General features: G+C 47.6%; 1 protein-coding gene across 1 annotated transcript in view; it reads right to left on the bottom strand.

Moving 5' to 3' along the window:
• LOC107116551 (A-kinase anchor protein 13-like) overlaps positions 1–10,354 on the bottom strand; it is a gene marked incomplete at its 5' end in the record, with an annotated part of 206,382 nt that overhangs the window by 65,294 nt on the left and 130,734 nt on the right. The gene's annotated exons all lie outside the window — the stretch shown is intronic.

Below are 10,354 nucleotides of genomic sequence, written 5' to 3'. Positions count from 1 at the left end.
GGGCCTGGGGGGGGCTGAGGCGGGCGGCAGGATGCTACAGCCTCCGTCGGGCCTCTTGTGTGCGTTGAGGGGCCGGGGCGGGGGAACAGGAGGCTGGCGCCGGCCCCTGTGTTTCAGTGGAGGCTGGGGGAGGCTGCTGAAGTTTACCAATTGAGTAGGGCCCTGTAGGCCTTGTCGTCCTTCCCTCGCCCGACACTGAAAATGGCGCCGGGTGACTCCTTGTGAGGTACATATTCCCCACAGTGGTGGTGTGGGCGGGACCCGGGCTTAGCATTCTGATTTGTCGGCAGATATAGTAAGTGGCAGGCCCATCGGCCTAACACTAAAGAGGCGCATTTTAGAACTTTGGCACCCACTACTCAATTATATATAAGGAGAGATGGAATTAGAGAATGCTAACAAATATTAGAGAATAATGAAGCGATGGATTAGGTGTAGCAACAAACTGTAACAAGTCTCTTGGTTTATATGTTGTTTGTTGTAGTGGTTTATGTCTGTGTTTAGGATTATAAGAAAATAATAAATATGTACCTTCGGGTACTTTAAAAATATATATATTGTAACTTAGCCTCTGCTTTTGAGACCGTACATCAAACTTGTAGATTACAAATTTACAACCTGAGATCTGGTACAAATCAGCAGCTAAGAAACATTGTTACAGATCAGGAAGTCTCTAGTATGGATCAGGCCTTTGACACAAGCTCACAAGGCTACCTTAGGGAAGTTTCTCTCGGCCCCTTCCTCACAATCCGTAATAAGGGGACAGTAGCATGTTACCGTCCTTAACCACTTCTGTGTAAAGAACTGAATGGACCTGAATGGACTTTGAAGTGTGCATCTTTTGAGCTTGTTCAGATCTTGCTGCCCATTTTTATTTTGTCTGCTTGGATCCTGTTGACAAACCACGTTCCATGCTGAGAACGTTTTCCATTAAGTTTACTGACTGCTGCTTTGGTTGCTTTAATGCTAATTTCCCAGCAATGCTGTTCTTGCCTTTTACTGCATAGACTGATTTATGCTGTTAGCTGACTCAGGGGACAGACACTGGTTAATAGCCAGGTGAGGTGGCGGCGGAATATGCCGTCAAATCACAGCCGACTCCTGGTGCTCCTGTAGGGTTTTCCAAGGCCAGAGACAAACGAGGTGGCTTCCCATTGTCTGCCTCAGCATAGCCACTCTGTACCTCCTTGGTGGTCTCCCACCCAAGTACTCACCCAGACGGACCTTGCTAAACTTCCAAGATCTGACGAGATCGGGGTAGCCTGAGACATCTAGGGCAGGGCAGGGCGGTAGTGGTGGACGGTGCCGTCAAGCCACAGCCGACTTATGGCGACCCCATAGCAAGAGACGAACAGAAATGGTTTGCCATTGCCTGCCTCTGCATACAGACTTAGTTGGTGGTCTCCCGTCCAAGTACTGACCAGTGACGACCCTGCTTGCTGTCCCAGATCTGATGAGCCTGGGCTAGTCTGGGCCATCCACGTCAGGGCAAGGTGAGGCACATTACCAAAAATCCTATCTCTATCAATTTCTGAAAAAGCAAACCGAGTATTGATCTGCGCCATAATCCCAATGTTAACGTACACAAAAATAAATATGGTCACAGTCCATAGACATAGACATGCAAAAACAAACCCACAAGAACTGTGCCCAGTGCGCTCAATATTTCTTTAACAAAAATCATAAAGTTATGAATATGAAAAGTACAAAAGTAATAATGATACATTCAAGTTATAAATTCAGGTACATAAAGATAGAAGGTGACGACGACGGGACGGTAGTCTCCGGAATGCGATGCCGTTTTGACAGACGTCTTCTTCTAACCAATAGTCTACACGTTGATAATGTATGAAAAATTGCACTTCAGTGGAAAAGAACAGAGATGTTCTCCTCCATTACTTGTGCAGCGAAATAGGTGAAACTGTTATCGAACTCCGTGTGAATTGGGCAGCTTTTCCAGCATTCCGGAGACTACCGTCCCGTCGTCGTCACCTTCTATCTTTATGTACCTGAATTTATAACTTGAATGTATCATTATTACTTTTGTACTTTTCATATTCATAACTTTATGATTTTTGTTAAAGAAATATTGAGCGCACTGGGCACAGTTCTGGTGGGTTTGTTTTTGCATGTCTATGTCTATGGACTGTGGCCATATTTATTTTTGTGTACATTAGCAAGGTGAGGTACAAATAAATAAATAAATAAATAAATAAATAAATAAATAAATACACGAGGATATAGCTGAGATTTGCCTCCTGTAAACAGGGACCAGACCTGGGAAAAGTCAGGGGAAAAGCCTATCAGATTCATGTATTAATTTATTTACTTCATTTCTACCCTGCCTTTTCCCCCACTGGAGACCCAAAGCAGCTTGTATCGCTCTCCTCTCCTCCGTTTCATCCTGACAACCACCCTGTGAGGTAGGTTAGGCTGAGAGGGTGTGACTGGGCCCGAGGTCACCCAGCCAACGTCCATGGAAGAGTGCGCAGGATTCAGGCCTGGGCCTCCCAGACTATAGTCCTACACTGGAGCCACTACACCTCACTGGCTTCCTCTTATCGGAACTGCCTTGAGAGGGGCTGGCCTTGGGGAGAGGCGGGAATAAAGGCTATTGGAAGGCACAAATAATGAAAAGGGAGGGTCTGCCTGCCTGGCGGAAAGGTGTGTTTCCCCTGTTTATCACTAGAATTAAGAGGACAAACGCCTCTTTCTTGCTCTCCCCCACGGGTGGCGCATTTGCATATCTTCACTTTCCGTAAGTCAGTCTTGGTGTTCCATGGCCAAGGGCAGACGTCGATCTCAGCCAAATACAACATCCCTTCCACTATGCCCCACTGGCTCCCAAACGCCTGGAGAACAAATATAGCACACTTCCTGTTGACGTTTCTGCATTACCTAGCACCTGCCAAGGACCTCGCACTTGGAGCCGGAGGAATGACAACAGCAAAACTTTGTACTTATATGGAACTTAATGCAGCACTTCATGCATATTTAAAAAAAAAACAGCAATTCTTAAAACATCTCAGTAAGTTGGCATCACATAATGCTTAAAGGGGGGGAGGGTAGAATTGTGTCCCAAGACAATTCAGACCTATACCGAGAAAACCCAGGACCACTGATGTGCGTAAATTATGCAAATTGGGCAGATTTGCACCATTTCCCTTTTGTTCCATTTGTTCAGCAATGGTTACGACTTTAAACAGTTTATTTTGTTTTCAGGAGCCGTGGGGAGGGACACAACTAGGGTTGCCAAATGGCACCGGGGGGCGGGGAATCCCCCGCTTTGAGGGCCCGATTTTCGACACGACGAAAATTGGGCCCGGGGGAAACCCCACCCCCGCGTGCGCGTCACCCGGAAGTGACATCACACGTTGGGGGCGGGGCCATGTGGGGAAACTCTTTGTTTTCCCCTCAAATGGCCGTGGCCCCGCCCCCAGCGTGCGACGTCACTTCCGGGTGACGCGCACGCACGCGCGCACACCCAGACGCCGGCCAGGAGCCCCCCGCTCCCGGCCAAAAGAGATTTGGCAACCCTAGACAAAACACAGAGAGCATGGCCCAACAGGGATCTCATCTCTGGTGTGTGAAATTCCAACAGGCCTCGCCCTCAGCCTCCCGGTCACAAGGGCTAGGAACTTATTTTATCTGCATGAAAGCTGTGATTCACAGAAAGCTGGATTCTGCATCAAGTGGCACATTATGTACTGCTGCTTTCCCTTTCCTCCCATGGCACTGTAGTACAACCTTTCTCTCAAGGTAGGCTAGTATCTTCACATGTGTACTACAGACAGCAAATTGAGGCTGAGAGACGGCTGTCTGCCTAAAGTTGCCTAGGAAGTTTGGGGCAATGAAATCGGAGCCAAACTCTTCAGCTAGTTCCCCATCACTACAATAAGGGATTCCTAGAGATGGAGCCATTCTACCTGCAAAGAAAGCTAGGACTGGAAAGACCAGTGTTCCACAGAGGGGCTGCCGTGCCACCGAAAGACCCGTTCTTGTTGTATCAGGTGCAGTTCCTTTTCCTATTCTGCTTTCAACCAACTTGGAAAGTCTGAATTTTTCTTCCATAAGTAGGGAAGGAAAAAGGGGGAGAGAGAAGAAGAGGAGGAGAAAAGGCCCATAACGAATTTGCAAGCCAGCAATTCCCTCCGATCCAGCTGCCTTGGCAGCTTAACAGAGCATGTCCACATTCCAGACTGGAAACCAAAGCAGCTCCGCAAAAAGTTTGGATGGAAAATTGGGGGCAGGGAGGGGGAGGGAGAGAAGGAAGTTCCAGATCCGTGGCTGGGCAGATGCTTTGCCCAAAGAAGTTAATCAGTGCCCCTGCTGAAAGGTACCACAGGGTCAGCAAAAGGACATCAGGAGGGATTCAGGAAGAAAGGAAGGTTTAAAGGCAAGAGAAATCCTTTCACCACTTTGAGACCACTTTACTAATCAGCTACTGGAGCCAAAAGGGATTCCAAGCGTAGTTCAAATTTAAGAAACAAAATCAAGGTTGACTCTAATGGGGGGGGGATGTAAAACTATATTATGGATTTTTGTTTAGGACACGAAGGTATAATCTTTAGGAACAGTAAAACCAGACTCTGCAACAGGGGTCATTTCCTGCAGGAGTGCACAGGAGCGGAGCTCCGGCACTAAAGAGCCCAGGGGGCGGGCACATGCAACAAGCCCCACCCCCTGCTCCCAGCAGCCCTCAGTCAGAGCAAGAAGCAGCCAGGTAAGCTGCAGAGCTCCCCTCGGTCCAAAACAGTCCAGTGGCACCTTTAAGACCAAATTTTATTCAGGTACAAGCTCTCCCTCCTCTGCAAGGAGAGATCTGCATGTTCTCTCCCCCCACCCCAATAGCTAGCAATCCAAAACAGTCCAGTGCAGCCTGAGTGGTGGGTGTTGCCTTCTGACACACTTCTGGTGGCCGGTGACGTCAGGTGGGGTGGCATATGCAAATTAGTTATGGAAATGAGTTATGCTAATGAGCACCTGCACCTCTTTTTCTACGAAATGACCCCTGCTCTGCAATGATCCCCAATGGGGTCTCTCTGACTCCAGATACCAAATTCAGGCAACTCAAACTTCCATTGATTTTAATAAGAGATCTGGGGGGTGGAGCCTGGGGAGGGTGCGGTTTGGGGAGGGGAGGGAACTCAGCAGGGTATAATGCCACAGAGTCCACCCTCCAAAGCAGTAATGTTCTCCAGCGAAACTGATCTCTGTAGTTCCCTTTCCTGTCTGGCTTCAGAATGGTCTGTGGAATGGCTTTCGCTGATGACCTCCCATCTGAGTGTAGACAAACGCCGCACCTCCTTGTTGTTCTTAGTGGGTTTGATACAGTAGATCACGCTATCTTTTTAAGGCAGAAGTAGGTATCAGGGGAGGCGCCATAGGATCAGACTCAAGGGTGGCCATTCGAGATCAGCTATCTTCAGCGTGGGAGTTGTCTTGGGGAGTTCCACCGAGCAAAGTCCTCTCCCACATGCTATTCAATCTCTGTGTAAAGCTTTTAGGAGAAATCATTCATAGCTTTGGGGTTGGACGTTATCAATAAGGTGATGACACCCAGCTCTGTATGTCCCTAATCACACACCCTGGCAGTGCTCTAGCGGTTCTGAAGGACTGCTGTGGTTAAATGGCTGAAAGGGAACAATTTGAAACTGAACCCAGACAAGATGGAAAGGATGCCGGTTAGGAAGCCTGAAGTCTTGAAGGGCTCTGTGCTTCCCACCTTCGATGGGGTTCAGTCAACCCTTGCTGACTTGGTTAAGAACCTAGCGGTCATATGAAAGATATGTTACCTGTAGATGAAAGATATGTTACCTGTAGAAATTGATTAACGAGTAAGGGGGAAAAGGAGGAGAATATAAGATGCGGGCTGGAGGTTGGAGCACTGTGGGAAGTCAAAAGGGGTGGGGTTAGAAGAAAAGGATGTATGGTAGTTAATAATGTGATGTATGTTTGAAATATTGATATATCCTAATAAATTGTTTATTTAAAAAAAGAAAGAAAGAACCTAGCGGTCATATAATGGACACACCATTACTGCTAGAGAAGCAAGTTGTTAACCCAGCCGTAAAAAATGCTTTCTTCCAATTTAGTGTAGCTCAGAAGATACCTCCTATCATCCACTGTAGCCACCTGTGCCCACGGCAGAATAACAATGAGACTAGACTACTGCAATCAGCTTGGTTATTATCAGGAGCTAGGGACAGCATGCATAGTACACCTATTCTACAGTCACTCGGTCGGCTGCACATCAGTTCCCAAGCTCAGTTCAAGGTATTGGCTATCAGGTACAAAGCCCTCCATGACCTTGGTCCAGCCTATCTGCAAGCCTGCCTCTCCAGCTATGCCCCACCATGACAACTTTGCTTACCTGAGCAGGGCTTTCTGCAAGTGCCACCCTGCAGATGGACAAGATCAACAACTGCCTGTGCACGGGCCTTCTCTACAGTGGCCACAACCAGCGGAAAACCTGCCAAGGAGGTCTGGAAGGCCCCCATGATCCTGCCCCTGCCATTTTGCAAACGATGTAAAACAGAATGGCTCAGGAGGGCATGGAAGGGACCTCCAGGGTCATCTAGTCCAACCCCCTGCACAAGGCAGGAGATTCACAACTACTTCATCCCCACACCCCCAGTGACCTCCATGCCCAGAAGATGGCCAAAAAAACCCAAAAAGACCACCAGGATCCCTGGCCAAACTGGCCTAGAGAAAAATTGCTTCTTCAGTGCAAAGTGGCAACCAGCATTTCCCCGGGCATGTAAGAAAGGGCCACGAGAACTAAGCGCGGATACAACCCTTCCTGCCCTCCCTCTCATGATCTGCATAATTTCACACAATCAGCATTGCTGCCAGATGGCCATCTAGCCTCTGCCTAAAAACCCCCAAAGAAGGAGAGCCCACCACCTCCCCAGGAAGCCTTTTCCACTGAGGAACCATCCCTAACAGTCAGGACGTTCTTCCTGATGTTTAGCCAAAAACTCTTCTGATTTAATTTCGACCCGTTGGTTCTGGTCCGACCTTCTGGGGCAACAGAAAACAACTCCGTACCTGCCAAGGAGGTCTGGAAGGCCCCCATGATCCTGCCCCTGCCATTTTGCAAACGATGTAAAACAGAATGGCTCAGGAGGGCATGGAAGGGACCTCCGGGGTCATCTAGTCCAACCCCCTGCACAAGGCAGGAGATTCACAACTACTTCACCCCCACACCCACAGTGACCTCCATGCCCAGAAGATGGCCAAAAAAACCCAAAAAAACCACCAGGATCCCTGGCCAAACTAGCCTAGAGAAAAATTGTTTCTTCAGTCCAAAGTGGCAACCAGCATTTCCCCGGGCGTGTAAGAAAGGCCCACGAGAACTAAGCGCTGATGCAACCCTTCCTGCCCTCCCTCTCATGATCTGCCTAATTTCACACAATCAGCATTGCTGCCAGATGACCATCTAGCCTCTGCTTAAAAACCCCCAAAGAAGGAGAGCCCACCACCTCCCCAGGAAGCCTTTTCCACTGAGGAACCATCCCTAACAGTCAGGACGTTCTTCCTAATGTTTAGCCAAAAACTCTTCTGATTTAATTTCAACCTGTTGGTTCTGGTCCGACCTTCTGGGGCAACAGAAAACAACTCCGTACCATCCTCTATATGACAGCCCTTCAAGTACCTGAAGATGGTTATCATATTTATTTATTATTTATTTATTATTTTAACTTTTACCCCGCCCTCCCCACCGAGGCAGGCTCAGGGCGGCTTACATAAAACCCAGTAAAAACAATATACAACTCGGCATATCACCTCTCAGTCGTCTCCTCTCCAGGCTAAACATCCCCAGCTCCTTCAACCTTTCCTCATAGGACTTGGTCTCCAGACCCCTCACCATCTTCATTGCCCTCCTCTGGACATGTTCCAGCTTGTCTACATCCTTCTAAAATTGTGGTGCCCAAAACTGAACACAGATGAGGTCTAACCAGAGCAGACCAAAGCAATACCATCACTTCGCTACATCATAACAGGTCCAGGAAAATGCTCCGTGTTTCTATTGATTAATACCATGTTCTGCATTGTTTAACATGTCATGTTTAATACTTATGCTTTGTTCAGAAGATAGCCTGTTTCAAATGTATGCAAATTTCTACAAATCCTAGTCCTACTCCATTGCTCATTTGATGCAACATCCTATTGATTATCATAGGTCTCTCCTATGACACTGTGCTTCCTTCCTTTGCTACTGGGAGCAGGCAGGGAATTACAGATTTCCCAAATCAAAGTGGAACACAAGTGCCGCCTGTGTTTATGCTAGCATTTCTGTCTGTGTGTTCTTTTCCCACATTCTACAAGCAAACTCTGCTCCAGATCTGAAATCTGTCTTTCGTTGGTGGCAGCCAAGTCAGTAGGTGGTGACCATGGCACCTCCTGCTAAACAACTGCATGCCCTATGGGGGGTGTTATTTTTTGAGCTGAAAGCCATGTAATTCCTTTTATTAGGACCAATCTAATGATGCGTAACAGTGTGCAAGGTTTCAAGGTCCCCAGAACTCTTCATCTGGCCAGATTTTGCAAAATAAAAAAGAAAGAATTGATTTCTTTCCCAGGTTTATCATGATCTTAAGACCCTTTCATGCTAGGATATGGTAGAACTTCTGGCTGCTGCAGGCCAGGGACCATAACAGCACGAGGCAGTAAGATAGCTGTTTGCCCTGACAAAGAGCTCTGGGGAACTCAAACGCTTCCACACTGTTATGTGTCACTGTGCTGGCCGTAATAAAAAGGTATTACATGGATCGTGTTCTTGGCTTTTTGGATTCTTCCTTTAGATTCACATGTCTATAACCAGCATAGTCACTCTACATCCATAGTAGGCTTTTTAAATATATCTTTGGGGTTCGATAGGACTAGGGCTACCAACCTACAAGCTGGGCCGGGAAATCTCCTTGAATTACAACTCATCCCCAGGCTACACAGATCAGTTCCCCTGGGGAAAACAGCTGCCTTGAAGGGCGGACTCTATGGCATCGTATCCCGCTGAGGTCCTCCCCCGGGTCTGCCCCTAAATCTCCAGGAATTTCCCAAGCTGAAGTTGGCAATCCTAAATAGGACCCTTAGATAGGGAGCGAAGGGGGAGAGGCCCTGAAGGCTGTGGACGCACGGATTTCTCTGGTGAAAACCGAGAATCTTCAAAAACCAAGGTGTACTTTGGAAGAAGGGCCACTTCCGATTTTCGGAGCGAATAAAACCATTTCTTCCACATGTTTTCGTTTGTTTTTGCTCCCAAATGTGCAGCCATTGCACAATCCGAGCACTCCTCCACCTCTACTGATGGCCCGATAAGCCACAGGAAGCAACAGCACCGTCACAAGCCAGTTGGAAGGATAACAAGTTCTCGGCACACGTGCTGAGCCAAGCGCCTGTGATTTACTGCTCAGACTCTCTCCGCCCATCTCCAACAATAACAGTAAGGTGAGCACAGTCGGTAGCACTGTGGATCTGAGTGCGCTCAGAAAGCCACACAAAGCAGAATCCTGCAGGAAGCTAACCTCCAAAATGTCATGCCATTCTTCTCTCCCTCCCCCCCCCTGCCTTATTTAAGGCTGCCAATGTCCAGGTTGGGAAATTCTTGGAAATTTCAGGGTGGAGACTGGGGACGGGGAATTTGGAGAGAGAAGGGAGCTCAAGCAGCGATGCACTGTCACTCTAGGACTTCAGTTTTTCCTCTGTGGTATACCATAGTGTCTGCACTCCAAAGCTACCAAGTCCTCCAGGTGAACTGATCACTGTCGACTGAAGAGGAGTTAGAATTCTGGGAGATCTCCAGACACTACCTGGAGTCTGGCAACCCTATCCTTACTCCAGCATCCACAAGATGGGTAGAAATTTAAAACAGGGCTCCAGAGGCGGTTCCTAGCATATCAATCCTGAATTAATCAAGCAGTGATTACAATGATAAAGGAATTCCATCTCAGCTAGTGAAAAAGCAATTACGCAACCTTCACATGAAATCCTTCAGATGGTGCAGCAGTGGTGTTCAAACCTTTTGGAATGGGGCCTTCTTTTAAATTTACAATGCAGCAGACCAGGGGGAAAAGGGTGTACACCTTCAAGCTTAGTTTGCTGTGTTGACTTTCTGCTTGTACAGAGGCATTTTTGTCTTCTTTTTTTTAAAAAAAGGGGGTGTGCTGCAAAATGCACATCTTTCACATGAAACTTGAAGTATATTTGTAGATTTTGACCACCTCGTTCTCTTGCCCACGTGAACCTGGTCAAACGTAAGGGCTGGTCTACACGTGCATCCAAAGGGAATACTAGAATCTAGGTGACATGATTGAGGTTTATAAGATTATGCATGGGAAAGAGCAGGTAGGGA

This window comes from Gekko japonicus, unplaced genomic scaffold (genome assembly GCF_001447785.1).
Source record: "Gekko japonicus isolate JY-2015 unplaced genomic scaffold, Gekko_japonicus_V1.1 scaffold224, whole genome shotgun sequence".
In the NCBI taxonomy this organism is placed as follows: Eukaryota; Metazoa; Chordata; class Lepidosauria; order Squamata; family Gekkonidae; genus Gekko; species Gekko japonicus.
This window is presented reverse-complemented; position numbering and strand designations above follow the sequence as displayed.